We start from the raw sequence: 12,168 nt of genomic DNA on the forward strand, positions 1-12,168 counted from the left end.
CCGTCACAGATTACCAAAATCACTGTTATTTCATCAATCATTACATGCATTATATTTTGGAAAACCAAAGAAACAACTTCACTTTATTTATTATATTAAATGATTTACTGTATTAGAAGATTTGATTATTTAGAAAATAGTTTTGAATTTATTTTGTTAAGATTGATTTTAAATAATTAAATATAGAGAAAGCATTTAAGATTAAGTAAGATAAAAACAGTTAGATAATTGTGAGTTTAGAAAAGGAAGATAGGAATACCGAGATGAAAGAAAAGAATAAGGAAGACTAAGGTTATTAATTGAGATGAAAAGAAGAAAAGAGGAAAAGCAGAAAGAAACGCTGAAAAGGGGTGTGGGCACATGGAAGAAGTATACAGAGTTTTGCTTTTGGAAATTAGAATTGGGAAAGACACACAGAAAGTAAAGGACATATGCGAAATATATGCAAAATTTCTCATTTAACAGTGAAAGAAGCCAAAGAAGCAGTGACATATATGTCTCCCATGAAGGGTGTGCATGGGTCCCCACAACCTACCATCCTTGTTACATAGATATGGAGACTTATACTATAGTACGTTAAGGTCTTCTTTGGTATTTCACTATTTATCCATCATTTTCACTCACCAATTCTTCATCTTAATTACTTTTAAATTCATTAATCAATTTCTTTCTATAGTTTTTGCCTTTGTCCCACCACAATTCTTCAAATTCACAACAGTAGAATCAAAAACAAAGGTAAATGCACATCTTTCCAAAAATCCAGGCTATATTCTCTCCATTTCTATAAAAAAAAAAAAGACATTTTATGATAATTTACTTGGTTATGCCACATAAATTGGTTACCCTTTAATTTATTGAGTTTCTTCAGTGCATTTTTTGTATTATATATTCTTTAATTTATTAACTTTGTTCAGTGCATTTTTGGTATAACTTACATAATAATTATTATTATTATTATCATATATTTTTGAATGAGGGGGTAGGAATCTTAAGGGAGGGTTGTTGTAGCCTTTTATGAGAATCATGGGGGAATGTACTGATATTTGTTTGGTCTTGCTGTCCTTTAACGTGCATGTCTGGCAAACCATGGGAAAAATAAAAGAAACTTCTTGTAAATTAAAACTAATTTGTATACAGTTAAGATAATTTTATAAAGTTATGTAAATGTCTCATAAATTTTCTCACTCATAATTTTTTTTCCTTATTTTTTATATAAATATCATGACACGCATTTTTATTCGTATTTATAAAATTATTCACATTTATTTTACTGAAGAGATATGATTATGATTGTTTTCAATGTTAAACTATGGTTATGAACGGTAATATATCAAGATTTAGTAAAACAAGGATGGTTATAGGTTATGGTTAGAAACCATAGCCTATATAGTACATAATAGGCTACTATTCATGAAAAAAATTGCAGCATGATTATAAACTAAGATAGGATGAAAAAATTGTAATCTATGACTATAAGCTATGGTTTTTTTTTTTATAACTGTAGTATGTATATATTAATGAATAGACTATGATTTTTTTCATCCAAGTATAGTCATATATAGAATTTAAAAAAGAATATTTTCATTTTAGAACTCTACACACTATTAAACAACTTGGAAAATGGAACTAAGATTTAACAACAAATTGTTGAATAAAAAATAAGCAACATAAAATTCAGTTTTCAGCACTAGTATTGATTTTGAAAAATCACTAAAAGTAGATAGAAATTGATTTTTGAGTCAATTTTTTTGTGCTAATTTCTATTATTATATATTTGTTTGTAGAATGTGTATCTTGCACATATTTGTCACAATTTTTTTTTTGCAAAATTTGGTGGATAAAAAGCTTGAAATGATCATAACTTTTGAAGATGTATTGAACTGCAAAGTTGTTGGAAATTATGTTTTTCTTCTCATGGCTAGTCCCATAACTCTAAAAATTCCACCGTTTATTATCTCTTATTCTTTTTTAAGTATTTTTCTCCAATTTTCCTACACTTCATATATTTATTTCACTATAACCTATTATTATATTCACAAAATTCTAAAATTTTTTCTAGCACTTTTTTAACACTAAATAGAATTTTTTTTATGCTTTTACATTTTACGTTTCTCATACTTTCATGTATAGAACACACTAGTTCAATAACCACTTTTTATAGTGATGTTTTATATTAGTTGAAATCCACCAAGTATAGAAAGTGACACAATGGTAAAACTGTAATAAATTACAAAGATTTCTATACTGGTTCTACTAAAAACTGGTATAGAAAGTTATTTTTCTATATTGGTTAAAACTAAAACTGGTATAAAAAGTAGTGTGGTAGAGAAAACGTAATATTAGAGAACACTTTCTATATTGATTTGGCATTGTAACTGGTATAAAATGTTTAATATTCTTTCTGACCTTCCTTTGAAGATTCACATGTTCGCTTCTTCTCGTTCTCGTTTCACTTTATTGTCTCTACACTTTACTTTCTTTCGTTCTTTACTTGTGTTCTTTGCATTCGCTCTTTGTCATCGTTGTCATAGGTGGTTGAAGCTCTCACCGTAGTGGATGGGTGAAGTTGTTGTTCGTTGTCCTTGGTTGCCATTGGTGGTTCAAGTTCTCATTATGGTGGTTGGGTGAAGCTTTCATTTTGCATCACTGGTTGCCATTGGTTGTTGAAGTTCTCATCGTGATGGGTGGGTGAAGTTGTTGTTCATTGTTGTTGGTTTCCATTAGCATTTCAAGCTCTCGTCGTGGTGGGTGGGTCAAGTTTTCGTTTTGCATCACTAATTGCCATTGATGGTTGAAGTTCTCGTCATGGTGGGTGGGTAAAGTTGTCGTGGTTGTCGTGGTTGTGGTTGCTATACTAGTGTGTTGCTGGTGTGATGGGTTTGTAAGCTATTGTGTGTGGTGTTTGGCCATTCTCTGGTGTGTTGTGTGCGTTTGGTCTTGTTGCATGGTGAGCTGAGTGTTGCATTCTCCTCAAGGTTAGCATTTCAACTTAATGTCTACGTTTTTGTGATGTTCATGAATTATGAATATAGATTTGAATACTGTTGAGATCGTTGATAGGGAGAACATTAATTTAGCTGAACCTACAATCTCAGTGATATATGTGTTTTATATGATGACAACACATAATTAATAACACATGAGTATTTTGTGTTACATGTTCTATGCTTGCATGTTATATGATTTTGTTTACTGTGATAAATCTGTATAAGCATATTTGTGAACATGATTGTGTTGTTCATTGCACATCACTGTGTTTAATATGTGATTTTATATGTGTATGCATGACATGAGTTTTTGGAAATGGAAAACCACAAGCACTTTGGTTGAACTTTAATGTGTAGCAAAACAACAATTTTAAGTCAATTACATTATGGGATGAATCAATTAAAACTCGTGTGTTTGCACAAACTTTTATCAAGTGTGCTGTGAGTTATTTCGAAGAGAAAAGTTTTCAAAAATGTGCTAAGTTCTTAATCGACTACATGCAATGTGTATTCGACTAAGTTGGTTGTTATTTTGAAAACTGATTGAATGCTTGACATAACTGTCTTAACGGTCATATTTTTAAATATATTGACCAAGCATTTATTGTAAGTCGATTGTATTAAATGTGTATTCAATTAATGAGCTTGACTAATGTTAGTCTGTTATAACTGTAAGATGCATTCGACTACATTAGTAGCGAAATCGATTAAAACACGTTTGATGAGTGTATTACTATAAATTGACGTTGCTTTGAATTCTGTAAGAACTTTTGTAAATCTGACATTTTCATATCTTTTACAGAAAGTTGTGTGATCTTATAGAGAAAGAAAAGGCTCCAAGAACCAAGATTGACTGTGGTGATCAAAGACTTGAGGTTTCTTGAGAAGCAAGGCTTGCTGATTTGAACGTTTGATTAATCTGCACAACTAGGTGTATTCTGCATGATCAGGATTTGCAATCTTTGAAGATTGGCTTGGATTCCCTATGGTGTTAGTAGGAAGAAGAACAATGTTCTTGACTTTGAGAGTGTCTCAACGGGATAGACAACAGAAGAGGGTGTTCTTGCTGCTGGTCTTGTTTGTGTTGTTGCGTATATTTATATTTGAGGGTTAGAGAGGTGTTTTACATTTTTGACGTCAGATCTCTGTAAAAACCTTGTTGTAAAAGCCTTAATCTTTATAGTGCATTTGCTTCATGTGGTTGGAAGGACACTGGATGTAGGCTTGGCCGAACTAGTATAAAAATCAGCGTTTGAATTTTCTGATCCTTACACTCTTTTATCAAGTCGATTATGCTGTTAGTATATTCGATTAAGTTTACTGCTGCATTGGATATCTTTTAACTTGCGATTCAAGAAAAGTGTAAAAGCATCTTATTTTGTGAAATAGTTTTTGAAAGATTATATTTTTTACACTTCACCAATTCACCCCCCCTCTTGGTGTGAGAAACTAAGCCATTCTATTTTAACAAATATTAAATGTATGTTTATGTGTTGCCTTTTTAGATAGAGAAGTTTTAAGCTTCACCATGGGCATTGAAAGTTAAAGAGTTTTAGAAGACAATATAGGCATAGACTATTAATGTGTTAGTTTAAGGGTTTGACAAGCAATGATCCTTCCTCTTTGGTTGACCTCCCTAATTATACTGCATCTATCTTTGACAATTGTCTTTTGTTACTGGCTTCTTGGAGGCAACATGCAAGTTGTGGAGAAACTATGTTATGGTTAGTATCATTGTCATCATTGTTCATGTTGAGCCTTAGGCTTCCAACAAGCCACTAAGCTTATAGCTATTTGTTTGATGTGCTTATAATGAGAAACTGAAAGCACTTAAGCAAATAGTTTAGTTTGGTAAGTTATGAATACAACTTAGCTTATGTGTGTTTTATATTATGCGTTTCATATCTCACATGCATTATGTGAATGATTTATTATGATTTTGAGGTAAGTCTTAAACTCTAATGACTTTATGATCTTAAGTAGATGAAATGAGTGAACTTGTTTTTTTTTATATGAAACCATAATTTGTTATGATCAAACCAGATTGTCCAATAGATTGAAAACCCTTAATTGTGTATTTAACTGTTTCTTAGTTCCACCTAAAACAAGTGGTGTTGGATTTTACAGATAACAATGGATCAGACTTGGATAAAATTGATATGCACAATAAATGAATATGAGTATAGTAGAACAATTTCTTGAATTTGCAAAGATGCATGTTCCAAAATATAATGAAAGATTCTATTGCTCGTGTATTAATTTTCTGAATGAAAAAAAACTACCAATTGAAGTTAGGCGTACACATCTAAGGAAGCAACATGCATAACTAGGTGCATTGTAAATACCTAATTAAAAACATATGTTTCCCATATTTGATTAACTTAACATCAATTTTTTGGTTGTAGGATGAGTTGGTGGAGTAGAGCACATAGGGTACCTTCACTCCAAAGGGTCGTGAGGACATATTGGCAGTTGCCATTAGTCATCTAGAGCATCCTACACATGTTCGAGGTGTTGGAAAAGTTGTTGGCATCTATCAATTATTTGGTCCTCCATCAAGTCATCATAGTAAAGCCCATGTCATTGAGGAGGTCCTCAAGGGTATTAGAGAAGAAATCAAACAAGAGATGAGGGAGGAGATCACCGAGATGAACAAGGAAGACAATGGTATGCGAGCAAAATTGATGAAGTACTCTCACATGTGAGCACAATTATTAGCAAAAGTGCAAGTAGAGTTAGTCTCTCCCTTAGTCCAGCCTAAGAATCCCCCGCAACCTTCTTCTCTTGGTAAAAGCACAAAGGGGAGTTGTGATGCTTCCCCTCCACAAGCTTCTCCCATTGTTGATGTAGACATTGAGTTGTTTAGTGATGATGCCCTGCAATGCTCAGGGGCCTTAGGTAATTTGTCTAATTATATTCTTTGGATGTACTTGTTTGTTCAATTATATTCTTTGATATATTTTACAAATATTATTTGGCTAACTTAGGTAAAATGTATACATTAGGGTCAATCATACACCATGAAATCATTACACGTGATATAATAATGGTGGTGGTTGTAGACTTTTGAGATGCTACTGTTCGAGTCCTTGTGCCCACTCAAGTGGTTCAGATAAGGGAGCAGGCTCGTAAAATATTATCCTTTGGCTAGTTAGATTTTTAAAACCCAACTATAAATGAGGTTATTGTTTTAATTACACAATTTGTTGATGGTAAATTGTAAATGTGTCCTAATCTTATATAATTTTTTAAATATGTATACCAAGTTACAGTCCCCTCTGCCACCTTAACAAAAGATTCTAAAACAACTTGGTGTGTTAGAAGCGAAGATCTCCATTTCTCCTATAGAGTTACAAATGCTTCTTGAAGTTATAAACATGACAACTTTCCTCTCTTTCTTTATATGCTACAAGAGTGATTTTGAAGTTCTCTCTGGCACTGATATGTTATGTATATTAGTAATAAAAGTTTGGTTGTTGTAAGTAAATTTTTACTTTTATGAAGTTTAAATATATTCAATACGTTATTCTAAAATTATTTTCAATGTTTAAGGCATTTACATCGGTTGAGCATTGAGAGAAAGAATGACCACATTTATGGATTCAATGACCCTGCTATCATTGAAGGAGTTAGGAATAAAGGTGAAGAGGTGAAAAAGTACCTATTAGAGGCCTTTGAAAAGGGAAAAAAACAAGTCTACTTAGCACCTTATTTGCAATAGTAAGTATTTTATTTTTATTAATAAAATTCTATTTACACAAATCTTATTTCACACTATTATTGTTTGAATCTACAAGGGTCATTGGTAATTGCTAGTAGTTCTTGCTCAACGGTCTCTTGTGGTTCTACTGTTTTCATTACATAAGAAACATCACACGTTGGCAATTAAAAGTACACTAATAACGTAAGTTTTTTAATAATTTTGTTGTTATGTACACATAATTTAACTTTAGTAAGTTCCATACTATACACTCATTTCAATGTACATTTAACTTTTATAGAGTAGTTGAGACTTATTCAAGGTTGCACGAAACACATATCACCTCTAGAAAAAAATTGTAGTTCATTACACCAATTGTAAGTAATTAATCTTTCAGACTATTGAAACACAATTATATAGTTTATGATACTTTATGAATTTAACTTGTAATGTTCACATCAACCGGGGAGCTTTGAGTGTGAATATTATGTCATGAGGCACATTGATGAGTCACTATTTTGTATCACTCACTTAGCTTTTCGCACCATATTTTGTTAGTGAATTGTGCATAATTCTCAATTATTGTTGCATTTTCACTATTTGGGCTTAATTTCAAGACTAATTCTTATTTTCATTAATTTGAATTATTTGGGCTTAATTATTTCAATCATTATATGCAGGTCAATCAATGTTTGAGGTTGAGAAAAGATTTGGAAGTATTGCTTAGAACCGAACGGTCGGTTGAAGAATTGACCGAACGGTTTGCTGAAGCCTTGACCGAATGGTTGTTGCAAGCCTGAACCAAGTGGTCGAGCACTACAAACCAAACGGTAGGTTACTAGCTGAGCACTACATCACCGAACGGTCAGATACCAGCTGAGCCCTGTCAACAGAATGGCCGAGCATCACATAGCCAAACGGTCTGTGGATGCATATACCGAACGGTTTGTGAAAGCTTACACAGAATGGCCGAACACTAATGAATCGAACGACAAACAACTGTTGTCTGAGAGTGAATGACCGAACGATCTTGTGAAGACTGCATAGTACTGTTTGAGCCCTTCTTAACCGATCGGTCTGAGCCCTTAAGGACCGAACGGTCATATGCAGTAACCAAAGAAACTCAGCAACAGTGTTGGAAGCACATTCTGGGACTTCAAGAGGGTGGTCACGTCAGTAGTGTAGTTTAATTTCGTTTTAGAAGGGCATTGGATCAAACCTTAGGACTTTGGGCCCAGTTTTAGGTCATTTTGTAGGATAAGCCCATCAGAAGGGCAGTTTTGTAATTTGGGGTTTATATACCCTAAAATCACTCTCACTTTACAGGGGAGGACAACCGCCACTTACGTTTTCAGCTCTAGGATTTCAAGCTTGGTTCTTCCTCTTCTCCCCCCTTGGGGGAGGTTTTAGGTTTTGTTTTCGTTACTTTTGAATGAATGTATGAACTCATTTTAATTAAATTGCATTTGTGTTTCAGTTTCTGATCTTTCATTTCCATTTACAACACTTGCATTTACGTTCTCTCATTTTAGATTCTAGCTTCAGATATTCTGTTTTCATTACAACACTTTTGAATCCATGTTCTATTTTGTTTTCCATTTGATTTTTGCATTCTAGCTTTCATTTTCGTTGTGCATTTCCATTCAGATTTAATGTTCATTTCCAGTACTGTTGCGCCTTAGGTTTCTCTCCTGCGTTTCTGTAATTTCATTTCTGCGTTTCTGCATTCTGCAACGTACTGTTTCTGCATTTTAATACCGTTCGGTTTTAAATTAATATCGTTTGATCTCTAACATGCTTCATTGTTAGAGACCGTTCGGCTTTGTTCGCATTCAATTGTTTAGTTTTCAATCTTGTTTCCATTCGGTCTTGCTTAATACCGTTCAGTTGTCTTATGTTTTAATTCGTTTTCATTTTTTTGCTTTGATTCCGTTCGGCCTGCGTCTTTGCTTATGTTTATCGTCGGTCCATCGTTAGGACCGTTCAGCATTTACTTCAGCTATTCAATTTACCTCCTACTATTCGGTCACTACTTTAGACCGTTCGGTCCTTCATAGCACCGTACGGTTTTAACACTTGTTGTTAGAACCGTTCGGTTTTCTGATTTCATTAACCTTAATGCTTTCCATTTTGTTTGGTTGTCTTTCATTTTCAGTTTTAATTTAGTTTAGTTCTCCTTGCAAAAACACTTCCGAACCCCCCCCCCCCACTGTGTGTTTGACCTGAGTCTCGAACCACATTTGGTCCTTGAGAGACGACCTAGGAGTCACTTCCTAGTCTATACTGCATTCTTAATTGCACATCAAATTTCGTGGGCCGCGACAGCCTCATCACACATGCAGAAAATCATATATGTAAACGTTGTTGACTCATGGAATTTGGTAACATGAACACTTTATAACTAACATCTTAAGTCATTATCATTATAACTTGACTTAAATCGTTCATTGTGTATATAATTAGTATCATGTCTCCGATGGAGCAAGAGGTCCTGAAGGATGTTCGAGAGTAGTGAGTTGCATTTCTGTTAGATGTTTATATATAATGTAAAGTAAATATTAGATATATTCATTATACATTGAGTTTAGAAACTATAATTTAATGTGTAAATAGAATGAAGTCTATTGATTATTTTCTTCCTTGTATATATATCTTGATTGTATTCTGGGACTATTCTTGAATTTTATGTAGGTCCATAAGTGGATGGTAGCACATAGAACTGGTATTGAAAAAAAACGTCAGTTTTTATACCGGTTAATGTCAAAAGCAGTATAGAAAGTGACTTTTTATATAACTTGTAAACTAACCAGTATAAATATTTCATTATTTATACCAATTAGAGCTCTAACTAATATAAAATGTTTGGATTATATACAGATTTATCCCTCCCCTAGAGTACTTTTTATATCAGTTTCAGAACAAGTATCCAAAGTGAACTTTCTACACTGATTCTAGAACCGGTATAAAAATTTGAATACTTTCTATACTCCCTGCTTCTATACCGGTTCGAAAACTGATATAGAAAACCTTTTTTAAACAGTATAAAAAGCACTTTTTGGCATAGTGACATTTAGGGCTTAGGGTTTATCATACTTTAAAATTATTCTGATACGTATACAACAAAAAAATAAATCTAATATATATCATTATATAACTTTTAGGGTTTAGGGTGAAGAAAGGAATACAAACCTAGGAACTTATTGCTTGAACCAGAACTAACTCCAATAATGATGATCATTGTGAAAAAACACTCAAACAATGTGGTCACGCAACAAATGGTGAACGAAGACAACAAAGAAAGAGATGGTGAACAAAGATAACGAAGAAAAAGCTCTTTAAACGAGCCTGTACAAAGAACAAGAAAGAGAACGAGAGAATATGAGAGAGAAATTGAGAGAGACAATGAGAGAGAAAATGAGAGAAAACTTGAAAACATTGGCGCAATGGTGGGAGGTAACAACGTGGTTTCTAACCAACACATCTACATTCTTCCTCTCATATCTTTCATTCATACTTATTTATCCCATCAACACTTGTCTCCTTGAAACGAATCCTTCTACACTCATCTTGATGGCAACTCCTTTAGGACTTTCCATCCAAAGAAGAAACAACTTAAACTAAGACTAAAGAAAGAGAACTAGAATAAGGATTTCTAAAGTTCTTTCCTTATCTAAGTTTTAGATGGATTTCTCTTTACTAAATGCATTTATATTGTTTTGAGGTCACCAATAAAGGTTGGAAACCCTGCATATGCATCCTAGGAAGCTTTCCAAGCTAAAGAGAGCAAAGGAGGCAAAGAAGGGTGAAATTTAAGTACCTTTCAGATTCGCCAGCGCTCAAGTTGCACTCAACCTTGCCGCCCAACGGTCGCGGACCAATTTTCTTCTTCACACACGTTTTTAATGTTTTTAATATGGCTGAAGAAAACCTTGTGCTCCAAGCTTGAGTAGCGTCACTAGCACTCTTCTTTTGTAATTGTAGAAGCTTTGCACTTCAGATTTAGAGCTCTCTCTTCACCTATAAAAGAGAGGTGCACCTCCATGTATTTTCCAACTTGAATGCTATAAAGAAACGCTGTTGAGATTCTTCCAGCCATCTTTGCTTCGAGTTCATTGTCTTGTGCCTCTATAGCACGTCCTCCTCTAGCTTCCTTCCCCTTTGGAAGGTTGTTTGAGCTTGAGATACACTATACACACATCCAAACTCCACAAAACCTTACATCAAACACTTGGCGCACATCTAAACTTTCATCCTTCTCCTCCAATCTGCTGCTGCATTCTGGATCGTGGAGCACTCTCGCTTGAAGTATGGAGTCGTTCCTATCACATGTTGCACAGAACCAAGAGATTTCTTTTTAGAAATTTTGAAAAGAAAGATCTTGGTGATGCCTCCTTTGTATTAGGAATTATGATACATTGATATTGATCTCGAGGTATTCTAGGATTATCATAGAGGAATTATGTCAATAAGGTGCTTAAAAAGTTTGACAATGCAGGATTGTAAAACAATCGGTTGCTATGAGAGACAAGTTCGGTCTCAATCAATGCCTAAAAGAAAAATTGATATTTAGGAAACGTAGAAGATTCCTTATACATCAATAAGGAGTTTGATGTATGCCCAAGTATGTATGCGTTCAAATATAGCACACATAGTTGAGGTTTTAGGCAGATATTTAACAAATCTAGGAATGGATCATTGGAAAGCAACAAAAAGAGTAAAGAGGTATTTACAAAGAACAAAGGGTTATATGCTCACATATAGGAGGTCAAACTAGTTAGAAATCATTGGATATTCTTACTCAAACTTTGCAGGATGCCAAGATAGTTTGAGATCCAATTTAGGTTATATTTTCATGCTAGTTGGTGGTGCGGTTTATATGCATAGTTCAAAGCAAACCCTTATGACTTCATCCACTATGGTTGCAGAATTTGTAGCATGCTTTGAGACATCAAATTAAGAAATATGGTTGAGGAACTTTGTCACAAGACTACGTATTGTGGAAGAAATTGAAATATCACTCAAGTTATACTGTGACAATAACTCATATGTATTGTATTCTAACAACAATAGGAGCTCAAGCAATTCAAACCATATTGACATCAAGTTCCTAGTAGTTATAGAAAGGGTATAGAGTAGACAGATTTTAATAAAACACTAGGAACAAACTCTATGATAGCAGATTATCTTAGTAAGGCTCTTACACCCAAGGTCTTTCATTAGCGTATTATTCATACATGTGTTTTACATTTTGAGGAATCTTTGATTTAGTGGGATTAGTCACTCTTGGGTGTTGGTGTTATATGTTTGATTTCATGTATTCATTCATTGTCTTTTGGACATATTTGGTTTAATAAATATATGGTTTATAATTTAGAAATTACACTTTTTATATTATGGTTATTATATTCATCTCATTAAGATAAAGTAAGTATCAACTGAAAATAGATGCGTACAAGTCACTTTCAAATAATTTGCATGCTA

Source organism: Vigna angularis, chromosome 2, assembly GCF_016808095.1.
Source record: "Vigna angularis cultivar LongXiaoDou No.4 chromosome 2, ASM1680809v1, whole genome shotgun sequence".
NCBI lineage: Eukaryota > Viridiplantae > Streptophyta > Magnoliopsida > Fabales > Fabaceae > Vigna > Vigna angularis.